Source organism: Podarcis pityusensis (genome assembly GCF_964106645.2).
Source record: "Podarcis pityusensis genome assembly, chromosome: 6".
NCBI classification, from domain to species: Eukaryota; Metazoa; Chordata; class Lepidosauria; order Squamata; family Lacertidae; genus Podarcis; species Podarcis pityusensis.
The window spans coordinates 7,226,189-7,236,048 of NC_138030.1; positions in this window are offsets into that span (position 1 = coordinate 7,226,189).

A 9,860-nucleotide genomic window follows, 5' to 3' on the forward strand; every position below is an offset into this window, starting at 1 on the left:
CGGGAGGTGATGTTATCCTTTGGGCGCAGCCTGTTAAATGCACGACGAATGGCCTCTGTTTCGTTAGCAGTGCTGTGAGACAGATCACTGTTGCCTCCATTTTACAGATGATAGTAGACAAATAGTTGCCCAAAGTAAAAAACCCCAAACACCATTGTGTCCATACGTAGCCATCCAAAAACGTCACCGCTGCTGTCGACTCACTGCCGTTCAGCTGAGCGCTGTTTGAACTGCCTCGTCTTTTGAGTAGGATGTGTGCATTCACGGCTAATGTGTGATTATATTTGGATTTGGGTCAGAGCCTTACTCAAGTCCGCTTGGCAAACTTACAAAGGAGTAAGGCCCGACTGAGGTCTCTCGCAACCGGAGTCAGTGCACAACACATTAGCTAACCACCTCCTACAAAATAAGGTCAACGTGTTGATTAAGGATTTAAGCACTGGGAGGAAGAAGACGTTTCTACTGCACGGAAGCCACTTCTCCCTCCTTGGGCAAGGAACACGTCAACCACCCATCGGGAAGCTTCGTTAACGTGTGACCCCGAAATTTTGTATCCCCTCCAAACAAGAGGCCAGAGTTTTGTGCTAGTTTTGAATCGTTTTGCACCACGAACCCTGGGTTTTGTGCTATCCCCCCAAACTGAATTATCGGCATCAGTTTGGAGGGGATCCAAAATTTCGGGTCACATGGAGCTCCCATCAGCTGCTCCAGCAAAGGAACAGTGGAGAGCTCCCTTTAGGCTCCCAATTGTTCCTTTGAAGCCTCACACCACGCAAGACATCAGGTGTAATGGAAGTCGTCATGGCTTCCCCCATAAGAGCCCAGGAGGACAAATGGGGAGGCTTGACAGGCCAAGTTCACCCCTGGATTAAGAACATGAGTTTCCCTGCACTTGGAGAATTTACTTTCACTGCCAGATCAGTCCATATAAATCAAGTTGACTGGTCCCAACTTTGATGAAACGTATGTTTCCTTTCCATCGAATAATAAGAAAGCTGAAAGCTCTTCATGTTTGTCAGAGTTGCTTCCAGATCCTAGCTCACAGAGGATCACGCTAGCCAGCGATCATTAAATAAAAGTCTTTATTGAGTTACAGTTTCCATTTTCAAGCTGCTGCGTGCAACTCTACGTCTCATGGTTAGATCGGCGAAGCCCCATCTGAGTCTCCGCCCCTTGTACACCAACTTAATATCCTAGCCTTGCTCCACCTTTTCCGCCTGACTGTTCTTCTCTGGGTCCCTCTGCCCCCCGGGGTCTCTTCCTTCCGGGATTCCTCTGACGCTGACGCTGACCCCCCTGACTCTTCTCCCTCCTTTCGGCGGGCTTTAGGACCTGGCTCCCTTTCCGGGCTGCCTACTGCGCCACCTTCCTGTGCATTTGAACTTGTCGCGCGCGCCCAACCTTCCACCTTCCGTCTGACCGTTTCTTCGCTCCCCGATGGAGGTGTGGCCACTCCTGACTCGTGCCCTCCCCCCTGTTGTGAGCTGCCAGCGCTTGATCCCTGGCGCCCTTCCTCTTCCCTGCTCTCTGGCGGTGACGCTGGTCCCGATTTCCAACTGCTCCCCTCTGAGTCCCCTCTGGCTCTATCTTCCTGGGGTGTCCCCCTAGGCTCCCCCCTTGCCCTGGCCACTGGTGCTCCTTTCTGTGAATCTTCTGATTCACTGGAAAGACTCGGAGATCTCGGGTCGTCGTCATCACTCATCTTTTCTTCTGCCTCCTCCCCCTCGCTCTCTGTTTCCTCCCTTGCCCTTGCCTCTGCTCCTGAACCCCTGACAATGTTTTTTTTTAAAAAACCAAACCACTTCATGTTATACACTCCCCCCCCCCCCCAGTTATGGTGTGTTTTAATGTGAGATGCATTTGACCGCAGAGTCACATGGATGTATTTTCACACCCCTTTTGGACATGTCTCTCCCACCTTGTCTTAATGCCTATGTCTATATAAAACTGTTCAAAGTCCATCTATCCCATGAATTTATTTACCATATTTTTCCACCTGTAAGACAGCCATGTATAAGACGGCCCCTATTTTTACAGACTCAGATTTAAGAAAATGGGGGGAGATGTATTTGTGTATAAGACGCCCCTAATTTTTCACATCATTTTTTATGGGAAAAACCTAGTCTTATACACAGAAAAATACTGTGTTTTTTAATATAGATTTAGCAAGGAGAAATGGAGGTGTTTAGTGACTATAACCTTTTGGAAGAGAGTTGTTAAATTAATAGGATTAATATAATTAGAGAAACAACCTGTGTGTGTGGTGCTTTTAAAAAAAATATTTGTATCCATCTCTCCTTTTGCTGAAATTGTGTGTGTGTGTGTGTTTGTGTGTGTGTGTGTAGATAAGCAGGGAGATATACAAATCATGCAGCAAATTCATGGGCAAAGCTATCAGTGACCATTTCCTGGGCTCAGGCCCTGCTTGCAGGATTCCCACAGTCATACAGAATCATAGAATAACAGATCTGCAAGGTACCCAAAGGTCATCTAGCTCAACCCGCTGCAATGCAGGAATCTCAACATTATTTAGCTACAATGAGAACTGGGTGCTGGATGGGATAGACCATTGATGTGACCCAGCAGGCTCGTCTTACACTCATGCAAAAATATTAATACCGTGTTAAATAAAACATATTGTCAAATATTGCCCTGGAGCTCATTCCAATGTAATGCCAAGAGCAATCGACCTGCAATGAGCACGCTTTTCTTGTCAAGCTCTCTTAGGCCTGAACGTAATATGTCCATTTCGTTACTATGGTATTTTACGGCAACCTCCCAGGTCCTATAAAAGCAATTTACAACAGGTGGGGCAATGGAAAAATCAACTTTTTATTACAAAGCAGAAAGGCAGGCACAAAGGTCAGGAGAAAGATATGCAGATGGCATTTTATTTTACTGCTGCCCTTTTGAGACTATTATAGAGATCATGGAATCTGATTTTACAGCAATTTAGGCTGCAAATCCCATGCACACATAACTTGCAAGTTAAATCCCACTGAACTGATTGGGATTGATTTCTCAGCCAAGCACTTTAGAATTACAACATGTAGTACTTTTTCGGGTAAGCTTGTTTTAGTAACAATCATATGGGACAGGCACTTGTCAGTTGTGTTTGTAGCTGTATCTAAAATAACAGCGATAATAAAAAAGGTGATTTAAGAAGACAAAAAGCAGTGGAATGCAGTTCCTTGGAAAAAAATGGTACTTACAAGCAATAGCAAAGATGCAAGTGTGTAAGGAACTGAGCCTTCATAGTCCAGGTGTCTTCCAAAGGTTCTGGACTACATTTCCCATAAACTCGAAACAGTTGGAAGACACCATGTGGTGAATACTGTAAAAAAAGAGAATTTCAGCTAACCCTGGGGGGCAGGGGCAGTTTATTTTCCTCTCCGGGTTCTGATCCCTCCTGACCTTAGTCGCAGCAGGAGCATAGCTGTCAACCTTTCCCTTTTCTTGCGAGGAATCCTATTCGGAATAAGGGAATTTACCTTTTAAAAAGGAAAACGTTGACAGCTATGAGCAGGAGTGTTTCTGAGCGTGTGCAGAGTGCCTACCCCTCGCTTCTGAGCCACAGCGGCAGCAGCAGATCCTGAATAACTTGCCTGGGACGGCAAGGTGCCTAGGACCCTTGTACCTACGGGACCCCAGTATGCCCCACAGAGGACCTTAAGGTCCATAAATAGCAACACCCTAGAGGTCCCGGGCCCTAAGGAAGTTAGATTAGCTTCAACCAGAGCCAGGGCCTTTTCAACACTGGCCCCGGCCTGGTGGAACGCTCTGCCTCATGAGACCAGGGCCCTGCAGGATCTGATTTCTTTCCGCAGGGCCTGTAAGACAGAGTTGTTCTGCCTGGCCTTTGGCTTGGAGCCAATTTGATTCCCTCCCCCTCTTTCTTTTTCCTTTCTCCTCCTGTGATGAGGCTGTATTTTAATATTTTAATGTTTCAATATTTTAATATTGTATTTTAATCTTGTTTTTAAGTTGCATTCATTGTTTTTATTATTGCTTGTTAGCCACCCTGAGCCCGGCCTTGGGTGGGGAGGGTGGGGGATAAATAAAAAATATTATTATTATGGAAGGAAGGAAGGAAGGAAGGAAGGGCAACTTCAGCTTTCCCTTCTATTTCCCACTTATTTCCAGCTCCGGATTCTGATCCCTTTGAGCTTCGGCGCAGCAGGAGTGCCTCTGAGCGCGTGCAGAGGGCCTTCCTGTCGCTACTGAGCCACAGAGGAGCAGCAAATCCTGAATCAATTGCCTGGGACGGCAGGGTGCATGCCAGGAGGGAAGGGAGAATACCGCCAGACAGGGAATGCGGGCGATGCTTTCTGCCCTGCTCTTTCTCCCCGCTAAAGGGCAGAGGGCTTCTGAGCGCGTGCGGAGCGCCTTGCCGTGGATAGTGAGCCCCGGCGGCAGCAGGAGCAGCAGATCACGAGACAGCTGGCCGACATGAGCGGGTGCAGGCAAAGAAGGGAGGGCGGGAGGGGAAACGCCAGCGATGGTCTCCGCCCCGCTCCACTCTTTTCCGCAAATGACCCGAGACTAGAAGAGGAGCTACGGAGCCGCAATACCGCACTTCGCCGCCAGAGGGCGCAGCACGGACCGCGCTCCCGCCCGCGCTTGCCCGCTGCACACACGTCACTGTCGGCCTCGCGAGGGAGGGGCTGAGACCCGGGACGAGCCGGAGAGTGCTCATTTGCATCCCGCCGCGACCGGCATGCCTTGCGGCCACCACCACGCGGTTCTCAAGGGCTCCGCCGGTTCGGAGCCGGTTCCAGTTGTGGCAGGGACGCCGCTTGCAGGGAGAGCGAAAGGCGTCTTCCGGGGCGCCCGGGCATCTCGATCTTGGCCCGCAGGCGAGGGCACCGTAACCTCAGGGGCAGGCGCGCGTGCGGTGGCTGCTGCCGTGCGGCTGCAGAAGGCATACTCTGGTTTCTCTTCAGATCGTATAAATCTTTCGCCTTTTACTAAAGATTTCCGTGGAGAGGAACATTTATGAGTTTTCAACTAATTTTTTGAGGCCTTGCTTCGGCAGGGCTGTCCTTTCGTGGTGCAAAAATAGAATTATTCTTTGTGTAGTTGATATAATATGCTAATGTTGCTCCTATTTCCTCATTCTTTGGGGCAGAAAGTGGGCATGTGTGTGGTCCTGAATGGGGTAACTGTAACCCCTGAAGGACCACGTGTGCTGCCTGGGAGTCATTCTGGACTCACAGCGGTCCATGGAGGCGCAGGTCAATTCTGTATCCAGTGCAGCTGTCTACCCTGCCCATGGACTGTCTGGCCAGAGTGCTGCATGCTGTAGTTATCTCTTGCTTGGACTAAGCCACTTCCGGCCTGCCCAGGAGGTGGGGTTGCGGGCTTCACGCCCACCCCCCACGTGAGCGAGGGCTGGTTTCAGCCCCCGCGAGAGCAGGGGGTCTGCCCTATTTAGGGCCGGCACGGAGGGGTCTCGCCCTCTTTTCGCCGGCTAGCCCCCACGTTTTCCCACCCTCCCTCCCTTTAGGTGGGCTTTAGGTAGGTCTCTGACTTTGCTATGGACTTTGGTCTGTCGCCACATGGGGCATGGTAGGAATTTTTCCCAATTGGCAATTTAAAGCCATTTGGTTTTTCGCCTACCTCGTAGCAACTCGTCACAACTCTTCGGCATTGGCAGTAGGCATTGGTAAGAAGGGGTTAAGAGGATGTGGGGGGGGGGAGGAACGCCATCACCTCCCCCCAGTGAGCGAAGGGTGGTCCGTTAAAGGACTCCGGGGGGCGTGGCCCTGTCCGAAGCCTATGGAGGTGTGGGCCAAAGGCACGCCCCCGAGCGGTGACCCGGGGGAGCTCCTAGTCGACGTGCCTCCCCGATATAGTGTTAACCCTTCCCCGTGTCTCCAGGAAATGGGCTGGAGCCGGATAGTCGGTAGGACCAATGCCTAAGCCAATGCCTCTCATTCCTGAATTCAATAAAGTTGTGGCCTAATTCACCCATTTAACCTTAAGCTATGGTGTCTCGTGTCTTTATTTATCCTGGTGGGGGGCGGGAACTCGCCACGCAAATGCAATGCGCTCTACGTGGGGCTACCTTTGAGGGTGACTCGGAAACTGCAATTAATCCAGAATGCAGCAGCTAGACTGGTGACTGGGGGCGGCCGCTGAGACCACATAACACCGGTCTTGAAAGACCTACATTGGCTCCCAGTACGTTTCAGAGTGTCGGTGCTGACCTTTAAAGCCCTAAACAGCCTTGGTCCAGTATACCTGAAGGAGCATCTCCGCCCCCATCGTTCTGCCCGGACACTGAGATCCAGCTCTGAGGGCCTTCTGGCGGTTCCCTCGCTGCGAGAAGCCAAGTTACAGGAAACCTGGCAGAGGGCCTTCTCGGTAGTGGCACCTGCCCTGTGGAACGCCCTCCCACCAGATGTCAAGGAAATAAACAACTATCTGACTTTTAGAAGACATCTGAAGGCAGCCCTGTTTAGGGAAGCTTTTAATGTTTGACAGACTATTGTATTTTAATATTTTGTTGGAAGCCGCCCAGAGTGGCTGGGGAAACCCAGCCAGATGGGTGGGGTATAAATAAATTATTATTATTATTATTAGTCAAGTAAGATTGTTTTCCTTGAATATGGTCTTAACAGTAAGTGACTGGAGGCCAGTTCTGGAACCACAAGTCCTTCCACAGTGGGGACATAGGTTTCCGACAAAGTCCACGATGCCTTTGGTAAAGACTGTCTTACAATTGGAGCACTCACAGGCCAGTGTTTCCCAACTGTTGGTGATTATACTACATTTTTTTATATTTGCTTTTAGAGAGTTTGTAAACCTTTTTTGTTGACCACCAGCATTATGCTTTCCTTTTTTATATTCGGAATAGAGTAGTTGCTTTGGAAGACGATAATCGGGCATGACCAGTCCAAGGAAGTCGATGTTGAAGAATCATTGCTTTGACACTGGTGATCTTTGCTTCTTCCAGTACACTGGCATTAGTTTGCCTGTCTTCCCAATTGATGTGTAAAAAATTTTGGAGACTCCACTATTGGAATCTTTCGAGGGGTTGGAGATGGCATTTGTAAGTGGTCCATGTTTCACAAGCATACAGTAAGGTTGGTAGTACAATAGCTTTCTAAACAAGCATTTTGGTTTCCCTGCGAATGTTCCAGTCCTCAAACACTCTGCACTTCAATCGGGAGAAAGCTGCACTCGCAGAGTTCAGGCGATGCTGGATTTCGGCATTGATGTTGGCCGTTGTGGAAAGTTGGATTTGTGACACTGTAGAGGGGTTATTTTGTATTTGTTGGTGCAGCGCATTATTATTATTTTTTTTGGAATGTTGAGTGATGGGCCAAGCTTTTGTGAAGATATTTAGGATGGTTTTGAGGTCATCCTCTGAGTGTGCGCACACTACGTGTTTAGGGAATTTTTAAATATTTAATGCTGTACTATTTTTAACATTTGATTGGGAGCCGCCCAGAATGGCTGGGGAAACTCAGCCAGATGGATGGGGTATAAATTATTATTATTATTATTATTATTATTATTAGCATACTGAAGCTCTATGGCGGAAGTTATGGTATCCTTACTCTTTGCTTTCATCCTGCTCAGATTGAAGAGCTTTCCATCTGTTTGATAAATGATTTCTACTCAGGTGGGGAGTTTCCCTTCGACAAAGTGTAGGATCATGGCAATGAAAATAATGAATAGAGTTGGGCCAGTAACACAACCCTGTTTAACACCAGATCCCTCTGCCTGCAGCTAATAAAGAGATGCTTGATAGTTTCCACTATCCATTCTGTCACCTTTCTTAAAAAAAGAGATTGATAATTTTGGCATCCCTATAGTCTGCTGGGATTTTCTCTTTCACTTACCTTCTCCAGCATATATTCTCTTGCTTCTGATTTTGCAGCCCTCCATCAAACAAGGCAAAGGGAAGTATACCAAATTAATAAATAAAATAAAATAAAATAAATATCCAGGTAGGACTAGGAGACATTATGTCTGGCAACATGTGGATGACACAAAGCTCTACTTCTCCACCATTGCTATATTGTTGTTGTTTAGTTGTGTCCTCCTCTTCGTGACCCCATGGTCCCACCCCCACCCCCCCTGTGGTTGCCATACGATGGAGAGATGTGAAATAAGGCTGAACAAGCTCCAAATACCGCTTTTTTTGTGGGGGGGGGGAGAGCATAGCAAGGATCTACAAGCTCAGATTTGATATTTGGTGTTGAGCCTCATTACTAGCTGAACGCACAGCTTAATCGAGCAAGAACTAGTTCTGTTTTTACACTGAGAAAGGGCAGCCCTGCCGAAGCAAGGCCTCAAAAAATTAGTTGAGAAGGCCCTCTGCTACCGAGAAGGCCCTCTGCCAGGTTTCCTGTAACTTGGCTTCTCGCAGCGAGGGAACCACCAGAAGGCCCTCAGAGCTGGACCTCAGTGTCCGGGCAGAAAGGTGGGGGCGGAGATGCTCCTTCAGGTATACTGGACCAAGGCTGTTTAGGGCTTTAAAGGTCAGCACCAACACTCTGAATTGTGCTCGGAAATGTACTGGGAGCCAATGTAGGTCTTTCAAGACCGGTGTTATGTGGTCTCGGCAGCCGCCCCCAGTCACCAGTCTAGCTGCCGCATTCTGGATTAGTTGTAGTTTCCGAGTCACCCTCAAAGGTAGCCCCATGTAGAGCGCATTGCAGTAGTCCAAGCAAGAGATAACTACAGCATGCACCACTCTGGCAAGACAGTCCACGGGCAGGTAGGGTCTCATCCTGCGTACCAGATGGAGCTGGTAGACAGCCACCCTGGATACAGAATTGACCTGCACCTCCATGGACAGCTGTGAGTCCAGAATGACTCCCAGGCAGCACACGTGGTCCTTCAGGGGCACAGTTACCCCATTCAGGACCACACACATGCCCACTTTCTGCCCCAAAGAATGAGGAAATAGGAGCAACATTAGCATATCATATCAACTACACAAAGAATAATTCTATTTTTGCACCACGAAAGGACAGCCCTGCCGAAGCAAGGCCTCAAAAAATTAGTTGAAAACTCATAAATGTTCCTCTCCACGGAAATCTTTAGTAAAAGGCGAAAGATTTATACGATCTGAAGAGAAACCAGAGTATGCCTTCTGCACCCGCACGGCAGCAGCCACCGCACGCGCGCCTGCCCCTGAGGTTACGGTGCCCTCGCCTGCGGGCCAAGATCGAGATGCCCGGGCGCCCCGGAAGACGCCTTTCGCTCTCCCTGCAAGCGGCGTCCCCGCCACAGCCGGAACCGGCCCCGAACCGGCGGAGCCCGCGAGAACCGCGTGGTGGTGGCCGCAAGGCATGCCGGTCGCGGCGGGATGCAAATGAGCACTCTCCGGCTCGTCCCGGGTCTCAGCCCCTCCCTCGCGAGGCCGACAGTGACGTGTGTGCAGCGGGCAAGCGCGGGCGGGAGCGCGGTCCGTGCTGCGCCCTCTGGCGGCGAAGTGCGGTATTGCGGCTCCGTAGCTCCTCTTCTAGTCTCGGGTCATTTGCGGAGAAACGTGGAGCGGGGCGGAGACCATCGCTGGCGTTTCCCCTCCCGCCCTCCCTTCTTTGCCTGCGCCCGCTCATGTCGGCCAGCTGCCTCGTGATCTGCTGCTCCTGCTGCCGCCGGGGCTCACTATCCACGGCAAGGCGCTCTGCACGCGCCCAGAAGCACTCTGCCCTTTAGCGGGGAGAAAGAGCAGGGCAGAAAGCATCGCCCGCATTCCGTGTCTGGCGGTATTCTCCCTTCCCTCCTGGCATGCACCCTGCCGTCCCAGGCAATTGATTCAGGATTTGCTGCTCCTCTGTGGCTCAGTAGCGACAGGAAGGCCCTCTGCACACGCTCAGAAGTACTCCTGCTGCGCCGGA